This window comes from Narcine bancroftii, chromosome 12 (genome assembly GCF_036971445.1).
Source record: "Narcine bancroftii isolate sNarBan1 chromosome 12, sNarBan1.hap1, whole genome shotgun sequence".
NCBI classification, from domain to species: domain Eukaryota; kingdom Metazoa; phylum Chordata; class Chondrichthyes; order Torpediniformes; family Narcinidae; genus Narcine; species Narcine bancroftii.
Genome location: NC_091480.1, coordinates 98,859,911 through 98,885,580, shown reverse-complemented (window position 1 = coordinate 98,885,580; position 25,670 = coordinate 98,859,911). Strand labels below are relative to the sequence as shown.

Sequence of the window (25,670 nt, the reverse complement as noted above, 5' to 3'; positions counted from 1 at the left end):
ATTCACAAGTGAAATGTTGCTTCACTTGGAAGGACTGTATGGGGCCTCGAATGGTGGTGAGAGAGGAGGTGGGGGAACGTGGAGCATTTCCAGCGGTCATAGAAGTAGGTGCCAAGGGGCCAATTGGTGGGAAGGAATGAGCAGACGAGGGAGTTGCAGAGGGAGCAGGCCCTTTGGAAAGTGAGCAGGAGAGGGTCAGGGAAGATGCATCTACATTTGGCTGCATTAACAGGTGTTGTGCCAGTTTTTGTTAACTGCTGGCTGTGGAGGACAATCGCTCAGATGAATCCTGCTTCTTCTATATCCTGCTCAAGGGGACAAACTTCCTTGTGGGAAACACAGGGGATACCAACCCACTCCCTGTGTTAGTCATTAGAAATCAGAAACTTCACAATAGATACAGAAGTGGGATCATTTAGGGATGAACTATGTGTCAAAATGAAGGATAGGAGTTCATTAAATATAGAATGAATTATTTCAGACATGGAATTTATGGAAGGGGTAATTTGGGAAACATTATTTGGGGTGGAACTGGGAATTTGAGATAGATTTAGGATACTAGACCTTTGAGGTTGTTTATAGGGGAACCAGAGAGCATTTTGTACAAAGATATTGTGGTGCACTGTTAGCCAGAATCAGACACACACAAGGTAAAGATTGTACAACAGGCTTTAATCCACAAAGACTTCCACAGAGCCAGGCTGGCTGTGGCTGCAGCAACTCTGTGTGAGGCCTCGGGAGGCCGGCGCAGGCTTATATCTCAGAGGGTGATTGACACCTGATCCATTCAGGCCGACTGATTGACAGCCGGCCAGGTGTTGTACTGTCCCCTTACACTCCTGCAGGTACAGAGGTTGCCCCTTGCAGTAGGCTGGTGGTGTACCACCACAGACACAACATGTCAATTTGGGAGAAAATAAGACTTCTTTAAAGAAAGAACATAGAACATAACAGCCTAGTACAGGTCCTTCACGATGTTGTGCCAACCTACTTAAACCTATCTTCCTGACTTCACACCCATAACCCACTATTTTTCTTGCATTCATGTGCCTTTCTAAGAGCCTTTTAAATCTACCTATTGTTCCAGCCTCCACCACCACCCTCAGCAATGCATTCCAGGCATTGATTTTTTGCTGCTAAACTTTCCACCCCTCACCATATACAGATGTCCTTTGGTATTTGTTACTGCCACCCCAGGACAAAGAATATATAATTAGCTCTGGTAAGGTAAAGCAGGCTTTCAGATTTGGAGTTGTCTGTCCTGATTGGATCCTGTATGTATGCGAGTGATGGAGATATCTTGCATCGCATCTCGATCGCTCATTACTGGTCCCCACTACAGGGTTAGAGCACTCTCCCTTGGGTGCAAAAAGGACCCAGGTCACGGACAGATTGTAACATTATTTGGATCCAATGGAAAGTTTACAATGTTCACAATCACAGATCTGACAAACATCTGCATTCATATGTTGTAATCATGCTGAAAGAAACCATGTCTATTACTGGGTGATGATCTTCAACCCCATTCTCCCAGCAGTTGAACAGGTTTAATTTTTTTTCCCCCGTAAGTAACCAGGTAGTGAAAGACAAACCAGGGAAAGTAACAGATGAAAGAGGGTAGTAATGGGGAAAGCAGATATATAGTATCCTTTTGACTTCCAAGGTTAGCTGCTAAGCTGGCTCAGGCCTGGTCAGCACTTGGAGGGGAGACCGCCTGAGAACACCAGGTGCTGTCGGTTTCTGTGAGGGGCGCTGGACAAAGTGGCGACTCTCTGTCTGCCTTACAGTAGACAAAAGTCAGAGAATTTCATGTATGTTACATTCTAGTATTTGCCTTTCAGTACAGCAGAGTAATTATTTTGCAAATTCCAATAAGGATTCAAGCTCTTTCGTCACCTGAACTATCCCTGTTTGGAGTTATTCTGACTTCATTCACAGACGTTACTCCCTTTCCATCTTCCGTTTGGCATAGCGGTTAGCACAAAGGTGCTACAACACCAGCAACCTGCGTTTGAATCCAAAGCTGCCTGAAAGGAGTTTGTATGTTCTTCCCGCAACCGTGTAGGTTTTCCCTGGGTGCTCTGGTTTCCTCCCACCCTTTAAAATGTATTGGGGTTGTAGGTAAATTTTGTATCATTGGGTGGCAATGTTAATGTCATGCATGTCCAAAAAAACTTAAAATTTTATTTACAGCACAGTAACAGCTGATTGGAGGCATTTAAATCCATGCTGTCCGATTGCACCCAATTAATCTACAACCCACGCATGTTTAGAAGGGTGGGAGAAAACCGAAGCACCTGGAGGAAACCCACAGGGAGAATGTACAAACTCCTGACAGACAGTGGTGGATTGGAACCCAGATCACCCAAATCACTGGCACTTTAAAGTGTCCTGCTAACCGTGCGGTTTCCCAATTTCTTGTTCAAATAAAATATGAAGTAAACCTTGGTGAAGTTCTACTTGCTTCTTGCATTCAGAGCAGTTGAGCAACTGTGTTTAATGATAATTCAGAAACTTTTGAATTTAAGTCCAATCTAGCTCAGTTCTCCATTTCTACAAGAAACACAACATTGTTGTAGGTGATATCTATCAAATACAGTCTTAAGTCGAGACCCTCTCTACTCCCTCAATCAGTGTAAAAATGTCCTTGGAACTTTTTTCAGGAACAGTGGAGGTATCCTTTTAATGACCTGATTGTCCTAAAATAATCTCTGCTCATGTTGCTGTGGGCAAATAGATCAGTGCATTTTCTACGATACAACAGTAACTCCACTTTGAAAAGTATTTCATTGACTGTAAAGCATATTTCACATTCTTGGGCTGAGAAAGGTGCTATATAAATATAACCTTTGTTTAAGTGATATAGAATTAGGCTTATGAAAAGTGGAACACTGCAATGAGACCACATCCTAGAGCTACAATCACATCTCCACACTGCCCTCCTGTCTAATGAGGGGAAGGTTGGGAGGACAAGATAGACATCTAACACTTCTGATGACAAAGACGAAAATGTTGATATATAGCTAATTTCCTCACTTATATCTCTCAACATATGTACCGTCTATATACTCGTGTAATATTCGTACCCATCTAAAAGTCAACATCCCACTCTTTGGCCCCAACCACCCACACATCTGAAAGGATGTGAACCCTTGCTTCAGCTGCCTACCCATCTGTGCTCCTGACCACCCCCCGCGCCCCATACACAGACTTACCACCCAGTCCCGGACATCTGAGCTCCTGACACCTTAAATTACACAGGTACTTACCGCAGTCAAAATTGGTATACATGTAAAAGTCAACCCCCTAAATTTGACCTGAAAAATTGGTCCCAAAACTCGACTATTATGCAAGTATATACAGAAATCACTATGGAAAGCACTGAGCTCAGGCCAGAAGGGTCGGTTATGTATCTTTACCTCCTTTCTCCACTGCACAACCTACTGAGTCCCTCACCCTTTTTATATTCTTACATCACTCAGAGCATCAGCAGACTTTTAGGTTTCAACACAACTTGCAAAGTTTGAGTAACTTCATTGTCCAGTCATTACTCAGTAAAACTGGTTCCTGCACTGGGTCTGAAGGCACTTCATCCGGTTGGTAACCACAACATGGAACTGGGTGAAATAGATGATCATTGTTGGCCACAAATGAACTGTGGTGCCTTTGTGTGTGACTATTTTACAATGTGTTTGTACAGACTTGTCACAAATGTGCTTGAGATACCTGGATATAGTGGTACAATTCAAATAAATGATACAACCATAACCTATAAATGCTTCACTCTGCCATGACTATCACACAGATGGATCTACTCTCCCAGAGGTTCACTGGAAATTCAGGTCTAATTTTCAAAAAGAGGGAATGAAAATCAAAAGGACTTACTGTGAACGTGATTCAGATTGTTGGAATTTCCAATTCCAATTCGTTTGAATTATTCAGGATCCCATCTCCAAATTCTCTTCCACTCCAAACCCTATGAAGTGTGTGTTGCCTTCCAGCCCATGCTCACTTTTCCACCAAATTCAGGATGAAACGGGTCACAGTCAGATTTCTGACATTGAAAGGCTAAAAACTGTGGAAAATGGAAGTCGTCAGTTTATTGTCATCTGATTGTACAAATACAACCTGATGAAACAATGTTCTCTGGTCCTTGGTGCAAAACGTGCAGACCAGACAAAGTGCATATGCAGGACAAATATTCATCCACACAAATAAGTAAATATAGTTTTGTAACTATGAGTTCAGAATCCTTGGTGCCCGTGGGAAGGTGTGTTGTACCTGCTGGCTATGATAACTGCAATTTTCACAAACTCCCTACCAGCTGCCCCTACCTAAGTCCAACCATTTCATCCGTTTCTTTATCTTGGTTCTCACCCCCTGTGAATCTAGTTTAAACTCTCGCGTTCAGTTAGAGTGCCATTCCCATGCTAAATGTCTGTATCATTAAAATGTATTACTACCATAGGAATACCTTGTCTACTATGGGTTGGAATATGGGTACGTCCAACAGTGAGATAAATTCATAGTTTCAACATATACTAGCGACAAGCATAAATAAGGATTGACATCCCATTCCCGTTTAGCTATCTGATTTGAATTTTCTTTCTCCTTCATCATTAGTCATTACTAGGGTGCCCAAAACAAAGCCCAAAATACCCTTAAGTACAACAATATCCACACTGCCCTCCCGTCCAATGAGGGGAAGGTTGGGAGGACAAGATAGACATCTAACATTTCTGATGACAAAGACTTAAAAATGTTGATATATAGCTAATTTCCTCACTCATATCTCTCAACATATGTACTGTATATATACTCATGTAATATTCGAGTCCATCTAAAAGTCAACATCCCACTCTTTGGCCCCAACCACCTGCACATCTGAGCTCCCGATGCCCCAACTGTGAACCCTCAAGAACCTGAGCAGGGCGCTTGTTTATCTTCTGATATGTCATGCTGTCTTTTTCCAGGGCCAATCTTTTTAGATTTATCTACCGAGGCTGCCCCTCAACCTTTACTGCCATAGGTGGCCAAATTCTATGACTGGGCCCTCTGGATTGTCCTCTTTCCTATGAGCGTAACATACCTGTGAATGTAAGGTCTGAAGAATTTAAGCAACGTTATTACTTGTTCCTTTCATATGAACGAGGAGCTCAAAATGTATCTGGAGCAGATCGAGTCTTTTAAAAAAGCTGGAAGATGCAAAAATGAATTTAAAATTTAATGAAGATATTCCAAGTCAAACAGTTTTGCAGTTTAGTGATCAACTGGATGCCATAAAAAATGAAGTTTTGATGCTGACTTCCAAATTTCAACTTGGAAAAAAAAACAATTTTTTTCTGCCGAGATTAGTCCTGTCCTGGTGTGTGATTACAGATCAGGTAACGTCAAGGCTGTATTAGCACCGGCAGGAGATTGCTGTTAGTGAGCTTGGACATTGTCTTAAGCTGTTATTAAAATGCATTAAGATGTGTGTTAATTTTTGTTTTGAGTGGGAATGGAAATGGGAATGGAAATATTGTCCATTATTTGTATCAGCAGATGCTAAATTCATTTTTAAAAAAAATTATAATATTTAAGCACAGAGGAAGTAAATAAATGGAAATGTAATTGTCGTATTTAGGCTCTCAATGTAACCAGAGAGCTGCATCCATGTGAAGTAGAAGCCGGTTTGCTGGACTCCGCAGTCTTGTCTGCTTTATAAATGCGTTGTTTACATTAATTTGTGAGTTGGAGATGGTTTTGCATTTGGGAGTATAGTGTGTATAATTAATGGATCTTCCTCACTGCCAAAACATCTGCTGAAATTGTTCTGAGGATAAAATGTTCTACATTGCATTGTCCCCCACAAGAACACATAGTACCACGGATGTAAAAACAAAAACCCTGGCCAGCTAATCTATTAATAGCGAGTAGCAAGAACCCAACAATTTTGAATTTGCTTTCTTTATTCATAGAGAACTCTATACCTTTATTCAACTTTGTACATTCATAAAGTGGATATAAATAATCATATAAATTTACTGCAGCTTTTTCCAAGACTTGACATAGATCAACATTTGAGGTAAATCAATAATAACAAGACAATACTTACAGTGATGTACTCAAAGCAATTCTATAAAATCAATCTATATACACTCAAATAGAAGACCAAAGCTTTTTGATCTCCTGTCATTTTAAAAATACTCCATCTTTATATTTTCCTACCAACGCAGATGGCTCCTCACTTTTCAACATCACATTTGCCATTTTGTTCCCCACTCATTCATCCTGTCCATATCCTCCTGAATGGAGCTCATCAGCTCTGTCCGCCGCAATAGTGTGGATCTCCCAGTGACCATCCATTTCAATTCTGGATCCCATTACTTTGATGACATGTCTGTCCATGGAATCATGCACTGCAAGACCAAAACCACATGAAAATTGGAGGAACAACACCTCATCTTCCGACTGCGCACCCTTCAACTGGATGGCATTAACATCGACTTCTCTGGATTCTATTAAAAACCTTCCCCCACCCATCTTCTTTCCCCTGTATCCTTTCCTCTAGCTCTCTGTTTATATTTCACAGAGCCAAAATCAATTCTCATCTTTCCTCTCATCATATCCAATTAACACCTTTTGTCTGTTGATCTTCCCCTCCCATTCTTCCCCCTTTCTCTCCCCAGCATTTAATTAGATGCCAGACTTTTGTCACTCACACCTTGAAAGAAGGGCTCAGACCAAAATGTCAGTAATATATCTGTATAACAATTACAGCATAGAACCTGGCCCGTCTAGTCCATGCCGAACACTTTCTCTCACCTAACCTCAATGACCTGCACTCAACCCATAACCATACATTCCTTTCCCATCCATATAAATATCCAACTTCTTAAATACTAATATCAACCCTGCCTCAGTTACTTCATCTGGAAGCTCGTTCCACACACCACTATCTGAGTAAAGAAGTCCACTCTTATGTTTCTTCTAAACTTTTGCCCACTAACTCTAATTCATGTCCTCTCATTTGTATTTCCCCCTTTCTTAAAGGAAAAAAAGCCTTTCCACGTCAACTCTATCTATACCCCTAACAATTTTAAATAACTCAATCAAATTCTCTCTCAACCTTCTACGCTCCAAAGAATAAAGACCAAACATTTAAGTTTTCCCAATAACTTAGACCCTGTAATTCTGGCAACATTCTAGTCAATCTTCTCTGCATTCTCTCTAATTTGTTGATATCTTTCCGATACTTTGGTGAAGAAAGCTCTATACAATACTCCAAATTTGGCTTCACCAAAGCCTTGTACCATTTGAACATAACATTCCAGCTCATAGACACAATGCTCTGATTTATAAAGACCAACTTACCATAGGTTTTCTTCGCCACCCTATCCACATGTGACTTCATCTTCAGGAACTATGTACTATTACTCCTAGATCCTTCTGTTCTGCTGCACTCTTCAGTGCCCTACCATTCACCATGATTAGCCTTACCAAAATGTAACACCTCACACTTACCTGTATTAAACTCCATCTGCCATCTCTCAGCCCACTCTTCTAACTGGCCTAAATCCCTCTGCAAGCTTTGAAATCCTTCTTCACCTCCACAGCTCTACCTATCTTAGTATCATCCACGTACTTACGAATCCAATTTACCACCCCATCATCCAGATCATTAATGTATATGCCAAACAGTAATGGACCCAATACTGAACCCTGAGGCACTCCACTAGTCACTGGCTTCCAATCTGACAAACAGTTACCTACCTCTACTCTCTGACATCTGCCATTCAACCATTGTTGAATCCATTTTACTATTTCAATGTTAATATCTCATGATTGAACCTTCATAACTAACCTTCCCTGAGGAACATTACCAAAGGCTTTACTAAACTCCATATATGCAACATTCACTGCTTTACCCTCATCAACTTTCCTAGTAACCTCAAAAAATTTGATAATCATGCCAAACATGATCTTCCCCTCAAATCCATGTTGACTGTTCCTAATCAAACCCTGCCTATCCAAATATTTATATCTACCATCTCTAAGAATATCTTCCATCAACTTACCCACCACTGACATCAAACTTACAGGCCTATCATTATGAGATTTACTCCTAGAACTTTTTTTAAACAATGGAATTACATGAGCCACCCTCTAATCTTCCGGCACCATTCCCGTTACTAATGACATTTTAAATATCTCCGTCAAAGCCCGACTATTTCTACACTAGCCTCCCTCAAGGTCCTAGGGAATATCTTGTCAGGATCTGGAGACTTATCCACCTTCATTTTCCTTTAAAGTGCAAGTATTTCCTCTTCTTTAATCATCATTTCCATAACTTCCCTGCTTATTTCCCTTACTTCACACAGATCAATATCCTTCTCCTTAGTAAATACTGAAGGGAAAAAAAAAACTGTTCACAATCTCCCCCATCTCCTTTGGCTCCATGCATAACCAAACACTCTCTTCCTCTGGGGGACCAACTTTATTCCTCACTATCCTTTTGCTCCTAATATATCTGTAGTCACCTTTTGGATTTATTTTCACCTTACTTGACAAAGTAACCTCATATCTTCTCTTAACCTTTCTAATTTCCTTCTTAAGATTCTTTTTACATTCTTTATGTTCCTCTAACATCTCATTTACTTCATGCTGTCTAGACTTTTTCTACACCTCTCTCTTTTTCCAATAACCCTTGAAAACCAAGGTTCCCTAAAACTTTTAACCTTTCCTTTCATCCTAATAGGAACACACTGCGGTGTGTTGCAGCCTGGTGCTTACTACAAATATCTGCTATTTCCTTACAAGTGTGTTCCTCCAGTTCCCTCTCCACATTAGGCGTCTATAATAGACCCCATAAAGATTACTATTTCTTTCCCACTCTTCAATTCCACCCATTGTGCTTCTCTAGATGAGCCCTCTAATCTATCCTTCCAAAGCACTGCTGTAATCCCCCTCTAACAAACAATGCATCACCTTCCCCCTATTCTTTCACACCTGAAGTGACAAAATCACATGAATTAAAATTGCTACTCCCCTTGCTTTTGAGCCAAAATCACATGCCTCCTGCAGCCATATCTCACTAATGGCTGCCACATCATAATTCCAGTATCTATCCACAGTCTAAGCTCATCTACTTTTCTCACAATGCTTCTAGCATTGAAATAAATACAATGAAGAAAATCTTCTTCTCTTGCTCTCCACTGATGACTAATGGTGCATACAACTTCTCTGTCTTCAATTTCATCCTTCTCCCCTGCATCTATTCTTTCACTCTGGTTCCCCTCCCCCTTTACATCTAGTTTAAACCCACTGGAGCTACTAGTCTTTGACAGCACAAGGTATTAGAAGGCCACCAGGTTAGTCTGCTGATGCCATTATCTCAGAAGAAAAGGCATTGGGATCTGTATGGACACCAACATTTAGCAAGCCTCACATCAGCTGCAATTACAAGTGGCAGTCAAGGTTTGGCGCAATCCACTTCTGGTAGTCTATATGATGACATTATATTGTCATATGCACAAATACAATGAAATCCTCTCTTGCTACATGGGTATGTCAGCCCAATCACAAATAATACATGTAAATTCAATTAATACAATCCACATGTGATGAGGGAATAAGTTCAACAGAGTGACAATCATGGAACCATGTTAGTACTGAAGTATAAACTTTAGTCACATGAAGGGAAAATATTCAACAGGTCACACACACACGACATAAGATAAGCTAAAAGCTTTGGAGAAAAATGAGAAGCAATGGGAGTTAGACAGATACGGTCTGCTGGACAAGATCAACCACATGGAGAATTTTAGCAGACAAAATAATGTCTGAATTATTGGACTGAAAGAAGGAATCGAGTGAAAAGATCTGGTGAACTTCTTTGAAACATGGATCCCATGAGTGCTGGGAGAAGACAAATTCAAAGAAAAATTGCATATTGAAAGAGCCCACCAGACCCTCAGACCTAAGAGAGCCAGCGATCAGTGACCATGACTGGGCCTGGTAAGACTTGAGTTACCAGGAACAGGAGATAATTCTTGGAACAACCTATGAATAATCTAAGCAAAATATTGTTGGCCTGAGATTGACCATGAAAAAGTGTTATTTTTTCAAGATTTTAGACCTACTTTGATTAAGCAAAGGAAGGAGTTTGATGATGTAAAAAGACAATTGCGTTTCAAAAACTTGAAATATTCAATGATATACCCATGACTTTGACAGTTGACATAGCAGAAGATAATCAGCAATTTTTCAAGACTTCCTGGGATGTTTATGAAAAGGCTAAGACTGCCAAAGAGGACTGAAGACTGTTTACAATGGGACTAAGTAAACATTGTATTTTTTTTAAAAGGTCTTATATTTATTGTTGAAAACAAAACTTTATTGAAATGTTCACGGAAAGCTCATAAAAAGAGAAAAAACATGGGAAAAAACAGGTGGAGACTCCATTCTAAGGGGGGGGGGGGGTAGAATGGAATCTGCAGAGGAGTATCTATAAAAGATGGCACCAAAAGGATCCTAGACAGATTCCATAGGCTTTTTACGTGGGCTTTCGGGGTTCCTGTTTATGTCACCATCAGAGCAGGGACATTGTATGTTTTTTTTTAAAATAAGGAAAGATCACTATTATTTAAACAATCAAAAATGTTTTTTTTATTGTTAAACAATATTTGTTTGAAAATCAACATGGATAGGATGTTTAAATTTATTAGTCTTAATGTTAATGGGATAAATGGGACAGTAAAGAAGAAGCAGGTCTTGGCACACCTAAAAAAATTAAAGGCAGAGATAATCTTTGTACAAGAAACACATATTACAAAATCAGAAGATGCTAAATTAAAAAGAGGATGGGTGGGACAAGTAATATCATCTTCATTTGGCTCAAAAGCAAGAGGAGTAGCAATTTTAATTCATAAAAATATACCAATAATAATAGAAAGGACACTGACTGACCAAGCTGGAAGATTTGTAATGGCACATTGTAACATTTATGCAGAATCGTGGTCATTGATGAATATCTCTGCACCAAATTATAATGATGAGCCCTTAATAAAGGATATATTTTTAAAAACAGCAGAGGGAAGACTAAATATACTGGTTGATGGAGACTTCAATTTCTATCTAGATCCAATACTGGATAACATAGGAACATAGGAAGTAGGAACAGGAGTAGGCCAAAATTGGCCCATCGAGCCTGCTCCGCCATTCAATACGATCATGGCTGATCTAATTTAGGACCTAACTCCACCTACCTGCCTTCTCCCCATATCCCCTCATTCCTCTATCGTGTAAAAATTGATCTAACCGAATTTTAAATAGGTTTAATGAGGCAGCCTCAACCACTTCCCTGGTCAGAGAATTCCAAACATTCACTACTCTCTGGGAAAAACTATTTTTCCTCATCTCTGTCCTAAATCTACTCCCCTGAATCTTGAGACTGTGTCCTCTCATTTTAGTTTCCCTGGCCAGCTCAAAAAACCTTCCTACATCTATCCTATCCATACCCTTCATAATCCTATATGTTTCTATAAGATCTCTTCTCATTCTTCTGAACTTGAGCAAATACAATCCTAGACGATTTAATCTTTCATCATAAGTCAACCCCTTCATCCCAGGGATCAACCTAGTAAACCTCCTCTGGACCGTCTCCAAAGCCAATATATCCTTCCTCAAATATGGAGATCAGAATTGGACACAGTACTCCAGGTGCGGTCTCACCAGTACCTTATATAGTTGCAACATGACCTCCCTACTCCTGAATTCAATTCCTCTAGCGATGAAGGCCAACATAAATCAGCCAGAACAGTGACAAAGACAAAAGCTGCGAAAATGACATGATCATTTATGAAGGATTTAAATTTGATTGATGTATGGAGGGAACCTAACCCCATAGAAAAAGACTATTTGTTCTACTCGAGGGTACATGATTCACTTACAAGGATTGATTTGTTTTTAATGTCTGCCCAGTTAAAAAGCAGAGTGGTAAAAATTGAATATCTGTAGAGACTTTTATCAGATCATTCACCATTAACAGTAACTATTGTGACAATGGAAAAACAAGAAAATGTATACAGATGGAATCTCAAAGCCACACTGTTGAAAAGTAGGGACCTTTATGAGTTTATTAAGAGACAGATAGAACGATTTTATGAAACTAATCTTTCTTCTACTGATAATAGTTTTTTTAAATTTGGGATATGCTTAAAGTTTATTTATGAGGACAAATTATCTCAGAAAAAATGTTAAGAGAGAACATGCTTCAGAGTTAGATGGTTTAGAATGGGGTTACAAAAAATACAGATTAATAGAGAATTTTTAAAAATTGAGATACAACACATTATAAGTGTATAGAATGGAAAAATTATGCTTAAAAACTAAAACATATTATGAATTAGGACAATGGTCACAAAGCTTTATCTTGGCAGGTAACGGCAGATGAGTCATCTAGAATGATAAGTGCAATAAAAACAAATAAATAATATTTTTAGACAATGTTATATGAAACTATCAGAATCAGAAATGTTAGGAGATGAAAATGAGGTGGACAAATTTTTAACAAATGTTGAACTTCTAAAATTAGAAGATAGAAAACAAATTGATTTAGATGCCTCTTTTACAAGAGGAAAAAATCAAAAAAGCCTTGGGTATTTTACAGACTAACAAATCTCCCGGGGAGGCTGAGTTTCCTCCCAAGTTCTACAAACAATTTAAAGATTTATTGATGCCTCGTAATTACAATGGATGTGAGACCCGACAGTGTAGACCCAGACCCTCCCAGAATCTTTCTCAACTGCTAATAGTTATACTGTTACTAAAGAAAGATAGAGGCTCATTAAAAACTTCATCATATAGTCCTCTATCTCTCCTCACTGCTGATTACAAAATACTGGTAAAGGCATTAGCTAATAGACTGTGACAATATCTACCAAATAAATACAGACCAGATGGGGTTTGTTAAAGGAAGACACTCTTCAAATAGTCTAAGTAGATTATTTAATATAATACATATGGCAATAAATCCAAGCATAACCATCTCTATAGATACAGAAAAAGCATTCAATTGATTAGAATGGTCTTTCTTATTTAAAATATTAGAAAAATTTGGTGTAGGCAGGAAATTTATTGGCTGGATAAAAACTCTTATCATAAACCACAAGCCAAAATTATAACCAACAATCCGACGACGGCAGTTTTATCCATGAGCAGATCAAGGAGACAGGTGTGTTCTCTGTCTTTGATACTTTTTATCCTAGTTATTGAACTGGTGGAGATTATAAGGAGAGATCCGAATATTAAAGGCTTCAAAGTTGTACACGAAGAACATAAAATTAGTTTATTTGCTGATGACGTGCAATTATATACGTCTGATCTGGCTGAATCTTTGATAAAATTACAAACAACATTAGGAAAATATGAAAGAGTATCAGTTTATAAAATAAATATGGATAAGAGTAAGATAATGCCACTGACAAATTTTAATTATGCAAGATATCAAAAAGGTTAGTAGATTTAAATGGAAGATGGATGGAATCCAAAATTTAGGAGTAATGACATAATAATTTACAGAACTTATATAAATTTAATTACACTTCCCTGTTAGAAAAAAATAAAGATTTACAGAAATGGAAAGTTCTGCTGATTCCTCTAGTGTGAAGCGTAAATTGTATTAAAATGATGTGATGCCAAGATGACAGTATCTTTTTCAATTGTTGCCTATTGCACTACCTGAAAATATCTTTCAATTATTTAATAATTACATAAGGCAATTCCTATAGAATAACAAAGTGCCAAGAATTTCATTGGGAATGTTAACATGGGATTAGAAACTGGGAGAACTTCCAGACTTTAAGAAATACCATATATCAGCACAAGTGAGATTTTTATCATCCCTTTTTGAAGAAGACAGTCTCCTGTCTCCCTCCCCTCCCCCCTTCCCCTCCCCCTCCCCTCCCCTCCCCCCTCCCCTCCCCTCCCCCCTCCCCTCCCCTCCCCCCTCCCTTCCCCTCCCCTTGGATCTGAATAGGATTAAATTCAAAAAAAGAAGGGACAGCGAAGGACTTTATTTCTAAGTGGAATGTTTAGTTAATAACAAAGACAGATAACCCTATATAATATTTAGGATTAGAATTATGGCAAGGAATAAATGAGTGTATTGGGGGAAAAAAGCAAGTCTATCATTAAGAAAACCATAATGTGTTCTTGCCTATGAATCTGGGTAACAAAATATTGAATTCATGGTATAATAAAGGAATAAGATATATTGATGATTTTTATATGGAGTGAACTCTTATGTCTTTTGAACCATTAAGAAATAAATATGGAGTGCCTAATGAGACTTTCTTTTGTTTTCTCCAGCTGAGATCATTCCTAAGAGAAAAATGGGGGCCAAGTCTGGCCCCACTTGAAATTAGTGAAATTGACCGAACAATTTGGCTAGGGAATAAACCCTAAATCTATAACGAAGATATATTATGCTCTCCAGGATGGAAGTGTGAAACCATCAAGATCGAGAGAGAGATAGGAGTTGGATCTAGGTGCTGCAATAATGGAAAGATGTTGGTCTGATTGGTGTTTGGACAGCTTGACATCAATTATAAATATAAGATATGGATTAGTGCAAGATAATTTTTTACACCAATTATATCTCACATCACCTAAGTTGTATAAATCAAAATCCAAAATATCAGTAATCTGTTTTAGATGTGGGATAGAAATAGGAATGTTTGTACATGCTATGTGGTCATGTGTGAAGGTGAGACCTTTCTGGCAGGATATTAATAAAATATTAACAAGAACAACAGGGGTGGCCTTCACAGTCAACCAGAAGCATTATCTTTAGGACAGCTTCAATGAATTAAGTAGTAAATTATCTAAATTCCAAATGTTATTTATTAAAGTAGCCTTAGCAGTGTCTAAGAAATGTATTGCAATTACATGGAAATCTAACTCCTTTCTACATGTAGCATGAAGAACTGCTGAGATGAATAGTTGTATACATACAATTTAAAGAACAAATATGACATATTTATCAAGATACGGCAGCCAGATTTGGATCACACAGGGGGCAATTATAATTATAAATGCAATAATGAAAAGAATAATAATAAATGCTGCTGTAGTATAAATGCAAGTGACTTCCCGATATTGAATTTTTATGGTCAACATAAATGTGAGCCCTGGCAGTATGTGGATTTATACTGTGAAATGGAAGGGAGGAAAGGTGTTTTGTTAATTTTTTTTAAAGAAAAGGTTTTAGATATATATAATATTGCAGAGTTTTTCTATGTATCTTTATGGACAAAACAAAAATAAAATATTTATGAAAAAATCAAAGATATACAAATCCAGCTAGAAGTTTCAATGGGTGAGACACGACAGTCTCTCCTGGGTGTATGGCACAAATAGCAGTCGGCACACACTTCACAATTCCTCCTTCAGCATTAACCATAGCTGGTGACCTGAAGTGGAGCTCAGGGATGGTCTCAAAGGGAAACAAGAGTGAATTCGCTGATGTGCTGGGTTTTTATCCTGCAGCTGGCTAGGAGGCCGGCCCAGGTAGGTGTGGTAAACTACTGTATGTATTTATTTATCTGCTTGGGCCGACTGTACCTGTGGCTCCTCCCACAGGCTCCTGAATGAAAGTGATTGTTCTACAGCCCCCTCCCCAGTGCAGGACAGTCGATCAGCATGGACGTACCTTTGTTCTGTAGCAAATAAAAGCCTGTCAGTTTGCTCAACTTCAGTCTTTTGGAGTCATTGATGGTCCATCAGTAGGCTCAGGAGACCTTAGGTGAGGAGGGGAGGACCAATTGGAAGGTTTCTTTACCTGTGGGTAGGACTGACCATGAATGACTTGGGGGAATGAATTTCTACCTGCCTCCTGCCTGGGTGATCAGGTGACCCTCCAGATACAAGCAAATGGAAACTGCCCTTTGTTCTGACCAGTTTCTTATCTAATTTGTTGAATAATCCTCCAGATTACATTACCAGAAGAGAGAAAAAAGATAATTAATTGGAAGGATAAATAGCTAAATGATCATCATTGCTGCGGTATAAAAAATGTGTTGCTTCAATTGTTGAGACTGATCCCTGGGTGATCTGAGCTCTGCAGAATAACTGATCTTTTAATTAATTTCTGCATGAAGTTCAGAAGAGAATCCATCACAAACACTTGAGTAACTCCTGTACAACAGTTTGTTGAGCTCTTGATTCTCATGTGTAGCAGTATGCACTCTCTGAAATGAACCATCCACTGAGAATTTTTACACATGATTTTCTCCAAAATTACCAAGGCCGTATTTTCTGGGTTTGTTAAAAGTTCACAGAAATGCTGCAGGAACTCAGCCAGTCTCGCAGAGTCCATAGGAGGTAAAGCTATATATGATTGATGCTTTGGGCCGGAGTCCTTTCTCAAGGTCAGAAGAGCAGAACTTCTTCAGGGTAGGCATCCCTTGAAGAAATTTTGCAGTGGGGCAACTGAATGGGGTGAAAAAGGAAAGTCGGTAGAGAATGATTTAGTGAAAGCACTTGAGAAAGGGCTCAGGCCCAAACCGTTGGTAATGTCTATTTACCTCCTATGAACACTGCGTGACCAGCTGAGTAGCTGAGTTCCTCCAGCATTTCTGTGTCTTCAGTACAATCAGAGAGTCTGCAGACGTTCATGTTTCACTCCCTGTAAGGGGTTCACGCAATCTCATCCTAATCCATAAGGAGTTTAGCTCATTGGATGTCTCAGTGCCATTCAAGGATTATATTAATTGATCACTGCACCACAAATTGGCTTTTACGGGACTATGGAAATATGAAACAAATTGAGTTGCAATACAAATTGGAGAAGCGATACCATATAATTAATTCTGTGCAGTTGGGGGCAAGAGGTTAATGAGTGTGAATTAATAAATGTCTTGCTCAACAAAATATTGATTTTGTCCTTGGTATTTAAAGGTGATAATTGTAGAAACAAATTTCTCCCCCCTGTAAAGACACGGGTAGCAACTGTCCCTAAAGATGGTCCAATTAAAGTTTAACTTGTTTATCAAAATAAGGAAATATTTAAAAATTGTGAGAAATGACTGAAGCTGAAAATAAACAAATGGAAGGACAGGAATTATCAAACTAATTTTTTTTTAAAGTGATACTTTGGCAAATATAAAAACTGGATTCATTTGACAATTTACACATGAAAGCTATTTTCCATAGCTTGGTTTGTGCTGGGGACATTATCCAGAGCAATTAGCCACCATTGAGATACTGGTCCAATACTTGCTCTTTCTGGTGTCTGACATTTGCTTAGCATCAGAAGTATATCTGATGATGTCATGTGCAGCACAGAGGATATTCCCACATTTACTAGATACAGATACAATCTATCACCCACATCCCTCACTCACCATAACATAAACGAATCATGTAAGTGCCTTGAGCCAGAAATGCTTGATGGATCATCCATCTCAGCTCCCTCCAGAAGTCCTCACAGCATACCATTTAATTTCCTCCAGGACATATCAAGAATTGGCTGCAACAACTGGATTTCACAAAGACTATGGGAGAAGACGATATCCTGGCTGCCATAATGAAGGCTGTGGTTCCAGAACTGCACATGTTCCAGCACAGTTACAACACTGGCTTTTATCCCATGCTAAATAATAAATTTTAAAAAGGCTGAACAAAGGTTGGAGGTGTGGTGGATAGAGTAAAAGATGGCATATAGACAGGACAGAGAATTGGACAGAGAAGTGGCAGATAAAGTTCAATCCAGATAAGTGTGAAGTATTTTGGAGGGTCTTGAACTTGGAGTATGTGGTTAACAGCAGGATTCTTAACAGCGTATAGTGGCCATTCTCAATGGAGGGTCACAGCACATTCAAATAAGAGCCTTGCTTTCTTTTCACCTCACATAACATAAATATACATTTTTTACGTCATCGGTAGGAGAGAAATACAGAAGTAACCAAAACTTGACTTCTTTACAGGAAATGGGGCCCATAAACATTGAGCAGAGTCCTAGGAGGACAAGAGCCAAACAAAAGGTTGTGAATGGCTGGTGTTCAGGAACAGAGAGATCTTGGAATCCAGATCTGTAGATCCCTCAAGGTTGATAGAGTGGTTAAGCAGGCATGTGGTGCGCTGACCTTCATTGGTCAGGGAAGTGAGTTCCATAGTCATGAGGTAATGTTGCAGCTCTTTAAAACTCTGGTGAGACCACATTTGGAGTATTGTGTTCAATTCTAGTCACCTTATCACAGAAAAGACGGCGATTCTTTATAGAGAGTGCATAGGAGATTTAGCAAGATGTAGCCTGGATTGGAGAACATGACACAGGAAACAAGGTTGACAAAGAGAGGGGCTTTTTCCTTTGGAGCGATATAGGACGAGAGGTGACTTTATAGTGTTATATAAAATTATGAAGGGTGGAGGCAGTGAGCACCTATTTCCAGGGGGAAATAAATTGCACAGCAGAGGACGTCTGTTCGTGGTGAGAGGAGGAACATTTGGGAGGGATGTCAGAGGTAAGTTTTTACAAAAATGTGCTGGATGTCTGGAGTGCATTGCTGGGAGGGGGGGGTGGTGGAGGCTGGTTCGATGTGATAGGCATATGGGCGTGAGGTACTTCTTTGGAGTACTTTTGCGTAGGTCAACACAACATCATGGGCTGAAGGGCCTGTAGTGTAAGGTTCCATGTTCTAAATCCAATCTGGCTAACAACTAATCATCGGTAAGGTAAAGGAAGCCGCCATCAATAATGCTTATTCATCAATAACCTGCTCAGTGGATGTGTTTCCAAACTCCATAATCCTGATCCTATGACATTGTCTCTGCTGGCTGGGAGGCTAATGCGAGTACCAAGCCTGGCTGTTCCCATGGTTCAGGTGTGGGCTTGATCTGCAGTTTCATTCTAGACCTTTGTATGCACAACATTGGGACATTTTTTATTCAAAATTCAATTATTAAACAAGACTAGAACCTTTTGCAGCTCTGTTAAAAGTTTGATCCTTCTCTTCCAAGCATTTGATACAACTAAGGTGGGTATTGCACATGAATGATATGGACTCCTCTCACTGAATATGTACTAGACTTGTTACACCCAACTTTACCTTATCTGACATCATAACTCAAAGGGTAATCTGTTGATGTACAGACTAAAGCTAAACACAATCTGCTGGAGGAACTCAGCAGGTTGAAAAGTATCAGTGGAAGAAAAATAATGTTCAAAGATTCAACTATTCCTTTTTTCCCACAGATGCTGTTCGATCCACTGAGTTCCTCTAGCAGACTGCATTTAGCTCCAGCTTTTATCATCTGTGAGTCTTTGATTCACAGGCAGACTCTTCTTCCAGCCATTTAGCAGAACGTTTGTCTCCTAATCCATCACTGCTGACATCCTTCATGCCCCTGTTTGTGTGTCTGGCCATTCTCGGTTCTACTCTCAACAATAGACCCATATCCCCTCCTCCACCCTTCGCTTGCTGTGACCGCTGTTATATGTTTGGGTGGTGTAGGCTCATGGGCCGGAAGGGCCTGTAATCGTGCTGTATCTCTAAATTTTAAAAATTAACTAATTGATTCCTCTTTTCCCTGATCCTCCCAATACCCAACTTTTCCTCTTACACTCCTTTTGTTTCAATCCACACTTCTCCCCATTTCCCCCCCGCCCCTCCTCCACCCTCGCCAAACATACTTCAGATAACCAGATCATTGGTATTTTGGAGAACCCTGAGTACATTCTGACTACTGCAGATTCTAATAATGGCTACATTTCAATTGTTCCATATTTCTTTCAAAACATTAAAGATGTCCTGAAGCTGAAACGGATATTTATGCAGTCAGGTTTGTTTTCTCTTTTCAATATTACATGCCACAGGTGAAACTAGGGTGGGGGCAAGTGGTGCTTGAATCCCTTGGGGTCTTCTGCACAGCTTCAGTTACCTCCCTCAGCAACCATTCCTCACCACAACTTCCTGGCAGCTTTTCAAGCATTAGGACCATCTGATGTTTGAATCCCGGAGAACCAACGAGCAGTGTTGGCTTCTTGTGGGAGGCACTGATGTAATTGTTCATATTACTGACTATTTACTTTGCATTTTTGCTCATAATTACTTCTTTTGTGCTTCTGTTGCAAAGTACCCCATTACACTGATAGCTTCTCTTCCCACTGCCCAATCTCTCCTCACCAACGCTTCCCTTTCATTTTCATCAAAGCTGTGCACTCACTCTCCAACTGCTTGTTCCCAACGTGAATACACCTTGAACTAAAACTATCTTCATTCCTTTATCTTCCAATATCTAACTCACTCCATGTATCAATGGCTTAGCCAATCCAAAGTTACCCCTCAAGATGATGCAGCTTTGCTTGCCACACCTTTGTGTTTAACACCTGGATGCCATCTCGTTACATCAGGAGAAAATCAAGTGGACAGGCAGTAAAGATGAAGGGGGGAGGAAGTTTCACAAAGATATAAAACCAGTTTGTAAGAGCTTTGTTAGACTTCTTGGACATTGATCCAAATCTCTAGCCAAATCTGAATTGATAGTCAAGCAATTTCCCCTGGCAACATTGGGATGTGGACCTCCAAGGAGCCCCTTATTGCAGTCACCAATCAGTGCCTGCAATCCAAACACTTGGTAGACCTGGATCTCAAGCCTGATGCTCACATCCACCATCCAGGTTCCGGTCCCCCGATTCCAATCAGCAGCTAGATGATGGTTAACAACAACCTCCTGCTCCAGACAAATCTTATCTCCATTAGCGCCGCTCCTGCTTACTCAGCTCAAGGTTTGGACTTCAATCATTTCAGCACCACTCCTGGACATTTCTCAACATACCTATAACAGAATTATGCTATTATTAATCTTTAAGTTATAATATATATTTTAGGGAAGTAACCTGTGGATTGGGAACAGAGAAACACACACATTCCAAGAACACCACCAGAAATGCTATGTCTGCAATGTCCAGCTGTGAACAGAGCAATAAAACTAGAGTTGATTGTTCTATAAAAAAACTGAAGACAATGAATATTTACTCAGAAAGGCACCCATGTACTCAAACAGCCATTTGTTTAGTTTGCCTGTATAGACAAGCCAGAGACCATTTGCCATGAGTCGTGCTTTTGAAAAATGAAGCAGTTTCTTCAAAAAGAGGCAGTTATCACGTGTTTATGACACTTTAAAAAAAACATCTTTAATATGATGAACTCGATTCATCTAAAGTCAGAAATACAGTAACATTCTGTGAGAAAGGACTGCTATCATGTTCTCCTTGTCAAAGGAGGAACACAGAATCAAAGTGGCTTCAGAAAAGATGGCCACTTCGACTGACTTTCTTTAAGAGACATCAATGCTTCTGTGGCCATTGTAATGGTCATTTCAATCCTTGTCTGGGTTTGTGAAATTATTGTGGGAATCGCAAGTTCCATAACCTCCTCGCAAGAGAGGCTAATTGTTGAAAAATCATCTGTATGAAGAAGCATTTCTCTGAAAGCAACTCTACAAGCATCCAAGAGTTTTGAGAAATCTGATGACTCCATTAAATTGAACATAATTACTTCTGAACAACAGTTTTAAAAGCTCTACCTTTCAACACAAAATTTCTAAGACTGAACTTTTAATCTGACTTTTCAGAATTGTGCTTGAGCTATAATGGTTTGGGATCTACTATTCTTATATACACACACACACACACACACACTAGCGCATAGTGGGGTTAAGTTTAGAGTTAAGTAAGAAATGTTATATTATTAATAATTATTAATAAATTATTGTTTTGAAGGTGCATTTGTCTTGGTGAATTTCTATTGCTGCTGGTGTAGGTCATAACAATTACACTCAATATTTCATTTCTTTTCACCAACAGTCAACCTCAAAACTAAATTTCCTTGGCTGTCATTTATTCCACCCGTTCTCAGATTTTGAATCAATAATTTAAATTGCATCAACTGTTCTCTGCATAAGTACAATGCTTTTAAAATCCTCTAAGGTTTCTTCAGTCCTTCTGCTGAACTAAAGGGAAACAAGGCAGGTTAAATCATTCTAGCCTTCTCCAATCAGAGAGTAATCCTTCTTAGCCATCTGCCCCCTCTCACTACCATTTCTCAAGTACATGCCCACCTGTATCTATCTCTCACTTGTTAGCCTGCCCTCCTGCCCTTCCCCTTCCTCCATCCCTCATCTTCTCCCATCCCAATCCCCCACCTTTTTATTCAGGCATCTGTCTGTTCTTTCTTATTCTTAACAAAGGAATATCACATACAGCCCTGAGATTCTTTTTCCTGTGGGCCAGGCAGAATTTCCACTGATTAGTAGTGCAAAAACTGAACTCAAGAAAGGGTACATATATAAAGAGAGAAATGAAAACAAAGTGACTGCGCAATACAAAATAAATCAGTAATAAATGATGTGCGAAGTACGAGTCCTTCAATAAGTCCCTGATTGAGTTTGTCGTTGAGGAGTCTGATGGTGACGGGGAGCAGCTGTTCCTAAACCTGCTGGTGTGAGTCTTCTGGCCCCTACACCTCTTTCCCAATGGCAGCAGGGAGAAATTTTGGACACTATTCCAACTCTTGCTGAGGTAGCATGAATCTCAGATACCTATAATGGTAAAAGCTTACAAATCAGGAGCGGGAGGGAAGTCCGGTGAGCCTTCAGTATGATTCAATAAGAACATGGCTTAACTGACATAAACATTATCTCTATTTTACTATCTACACACAGTCACCTTTCACCCCATCACGTAGCAAGAATCCAGCTACCCTGCCTTAAAAATGTTCAAAAACTCTGCTTGCATTACCCTCAAAACCATCTCAGAGAAAAAAATGCTTAATCTCTGTCTTAAATTCGCGACATTTTATTTTATCTGTGACCTCTAGTTCTGGATTGTCTCAGAAAAGTAAACCGATTCCTCGTTACCCTGTTCGAGCAGATCAGACATCTTTTGATCCAGTCCGTTCTCACATTTCTTAGCTCCAATGGAAACAAGGCCAACCTGCCCAAGCTTTTTGAATTGGACGATTTGCTCATTACCGGTGGAAAGCAGGTCTTAAGTGGCTGACTGTGGGAGTGGGAGCTATCTGATGAAGAGGCCTATGGATGGCTGGATGACTAGGAATACCAGGTCAAGTCTCTGAACATGATCAGCTGGGATCATTGTCTGAAGAGGGCTTGAAAAATCATTGAGGACCCCTTCCACACCGCATACAACATCTTTCACCTGCCCTGTCGGGAAAGAGATAGAGGAGGATCCGAACCAGCCCCACCAGGCTGAGGAACAGCTTCTTCCCACAGGCAGTGAGAATGCTGAATGACCAAAGGAACTGCTCACACTTACCATCCAAAACTCTCATACGTTCAAAACAATATTTAATTGTATGTAACCAGAAGTTTTTAAATCACCCATTGCACTTCACCCATGGAAACCCCTGGTCTCTCCTCCCATCGTTTCCAGCCAGCAACCCACTGTGCACAACACCTGCAGCCTTTCAATCCTCAAGATCGCCCCCTCCACTGGTGTTCGCTAACTTCACCCCTGACTGTAAACCCATTGCCACCAAAAGTAGGCGATATACTGCCGGGGACAGGGCCTTTATTAGTTTGGAGGTACAGCAGCTTCTGATAAAGGCTACCCACTCCTTTGAACACCTGAGTGTTAATTTCAAGGGGCCCCTCCCCTCCTCTGATTGCAATGTGTACTTCCTCCACATCATTGATGAGTACTCATGTTTCCTATTTGCCATCCCCTGCCTGGACATGACCACTGCCACAGTTATGAAGCCCCTGCACAATTTCTTCACCCTGTTTGGGTACCCCTGCTATATTCATAGTGACCAGGGGTCCTCTTTTATAAGTGACAGGCTGTGTCAGTACTTGCTGGCCAGAGGCATCACCACAAGTATGACCACCAGGGAATGGGCAGGTGGAAGGGGAGTACACTACCATCTGGAAAGCCATCTTCCTAGCCCTGGGTCTAGAGACCTTCCAGACTGCCGCTGGGTCCTCCCTGATGCACTCCACTCTATCAGATCACTCCCGAGTACCACCACCAATGCTACTCCACATGAAAGGATGTTTTCCTTCTGCAGGAAGCCTGCTTTAGGGACCATGCTGCTGTCCTGGCCGATGTCCTCAGGGCTGGTTCTACTCCAGAAGTACACGTCTGACCCACAGGTTGAAAGGGTCTATTGCCTCCACGCCAACCCTCAATATGCCTATATGGCATGAGGACATGGGCTCCGATCGGGACCTGGTGTGCTCAGGAGTCCCAGAGACCACTGCCAACCACCCTGCACCCTCTTTATCAACCACTACCAGTGCCGTGACATGTTACCCTGCCCCAGTGGATGACATGTCAGATCTGGCACCAAGCCAACGTCGACGACAACAAACAGGTTTCCCAGATTCAACACCTGGATCACAGCCAATACTACGACTGTCACAGAGGCAGACCCAACCACCCAATAGACTCAACTTACAAGAACATTTAATTCACTTCACCCTGCCGGACACTTACTTAAAACAAAAGATGAATGTGGTGAACCACTGTATATATGTCTGAATGTGTTAGGTCATGCCCCTCGCTGACTGTGCCTGAGGCTCATCCCACTGACCCCTGAATAAAGGCCACGTGCCACAGCGCCCTCCACAGTCCAGGACAGTCGACCAGCATGGATGTGCCTCCATTCTGTTGTAAATAAAAGTCTATCAGTTTCTCTACAATGTCCAGTCTTTAAGTTATTGATGGTGCATCAGGTAGAAAAAAATAAATGGGCAGATTATTTTCAAAATGAGGAGAAAATTGAAAATTCCCAGATGCGAAGGGACGTGGAGCCCTCACGCAAGAGAGCCAGAAGGTAAACTTGCAGGTTGAGTTAGTGGGTGAAGAAGGTAAGTCCAATGCTGGCATCACCTTCAAGAGGAATAGAAGAGAAGCACATGGATGTGATGTTGATGCTTTATCACTTGGAGAATTGTGAGCAGTTTGAGGTTCCTCATTTAAGAGAAGATTTGCTTTCATTGGAGGGGGTTTAAAGATGGTTCACTAGGATGATTCTGGGAATGAAAGCATTAACATACGAGGAGTGTTGGGCAGCTCTTGGCCTGTTTCTGTTGGAATTTAGGAGAATGAGGGAACATTGTGAATGTTGAAAGGCATGGACAGGGCAGATATCGAAAGGTTGTTTCCCATGGTGGGAGAGTCCAGGACAAGAGGACACAACGTCAGGATTGAAGGGCGCTTGATGAGATCAGAGACACGGAGGAATTTCTTCAGCCAGAGGGTGGTAAATCTGTGGAATTTGTTGCTACAGGTGGTTGAGGAAGCCGGGTCATTCGTTGTATTTAAGGTAGAGATTGATAAGTTCTGAATTAGTCAGGGCATCAAAGGTTATGGGGAGAAGACGGGCAGTGGGCCTAAGTGGGGAAATGGATCAGCTCATGATTAAATGGTGGCGTAGACTCAATGGGCTGAATAGACTATTTCTGATCCTAAGTTTTATATTTACAATTTACAAACCTATTTAAAGAACAGTTATGTCCTTTCCAACATATATACTTTACACATCATATCCCCAAAAAGTACACTCAGCCATTTTCTCACGCATTTCCTTCATCGCACATCTTCAAATACAAACATATCTCTCCTGCCACCTTTCCCTAAATCTCCCCCACCACATAGACCTGTG

General features: G+C 40.3%; 1 long non-coding RNA gene across 11 annotated transcripts in view; it reads right to left on the bottom strand.

Moving 5' to 3' along the window:
- LOC138746752 (uncharacterized) overlaps nt 1-25,670 on the bottom strand; it is a 96,274-nt gene that overhangs the window by 70,285 nt on the left and 319 nt on the right. For 7 of the 11 annotated variants that reach the window (XR_011347099.1, XR_011347097.1, XR_011347098.1 and 4 more), the window contains exons 1-3: nt 25,502-25,648; nt 5,090-5,195; nt 3,886-4,075 (exon numbers count right to left, since the gene is read on the bottom strand). This is a non-coding gene — a long non-coding RNA (uncharacterized lncRNA). Of the gene's footprint in view, nt 1-3,885; nt 4,076-5,089; nt 5,196-17,387; nt 17,828-24,499; nt 24,665-25,501; nt 25,649-25,670 lie in introns of those variants that run through there. The other 4 variants (XR_011347100.1, XR_011347103.1, XR_011347102.1 and 1 more) reach the window with 4 other exon arrangements.